Raw genomic sequence first — 660 nt, 5'->3', positions numbered from 1 at the left:
TACGTTCGCAAACCAGGCGATTCCTGTTGTGTGTTGAGGGCTAAAGAGTTGTTATACCTGTACTAATACTTCTACAATGGAAAGCAAAACATACCAAAGCAAACCAAACAGACAATCATACGTCTTCAGAAAACAAAACTGAAAGTACATGTGTGTATTCCTCTTCGTCTACATCTCTATGTTCTCCACGAGGCACTGCACCGTGTATGACGGAGAAAACTTTGTACGAACGTTAGCGATTTTCTTTCCTATTCCATTTTCGTACTGGGTGAAGGAAAGTTAAATTGAAACTTCCTGACAGATCAAAACTTTGTGCCGGGCCGAGACTCGAACTCGGGACCTTTGCCTTTCGCGGGCAAGTGCTCTACCAACTGAGCTACCCAAGCACGACTCACGCCCCGTCCTCACAGCCTTACTTCTGCCAGTACCTCGTCTCCAAGGTAAAGGTCCCGAGTTCGAGTCTCGGCCCGGCACACAGTTTTGATCTGCCAGGAAGTTTCATATCAGCGCACACTCCGCTGTAGAGTGAAAATTTCATTCTAGAAAGTTAAATTATCTATATGGATCTGCTAAGCGGTCTAATCCCTCCCATTCTCATGACTGCTACGCGAGGTACAAGATGGTGGCAACAGGAGGGCCAGGCAGTATTCCTGGAGTAGC

General features: G+C 46.7%; 1 non-coding gene across 1 annotated transcript; it reads right to left on the bottom strand.

Moving 5' to 3' along the window:
- Positions 1-312: 312 nt before the first annotated feature.
- Positions 313-387, bottom strand: Trnas-cga (transfer RNA serine (anticodon CGA)). The gene has a single exon. It is a non-coding gene; the product is annotated as a tRNA-Ser (tRNA).
- Between the last annotated feature and the right edge of the window lie 273 nt (positions 388-660).

This window comes from Schistocerca serialis, chromosome 9 (assembly GCF_023864345.2).
Source record: "Schistocerca serialis cubense isolate TAMUIC-IGC-003099 chromosome 9, iqSchSeri2.2, whole genome shotgun sequence".
Taxonomy (NCBI): Eukaryota; Metazoa; Arthropoda; class Insecta; order Orthoptera; family Acrididae; genus Schistocerca; species Schistocerca serialis.
The sequence above is the reverse complement of the archived record's forward strand: the minus strand, read 5'-3'. Positions and strand labels throughout refer to the sequence as shown.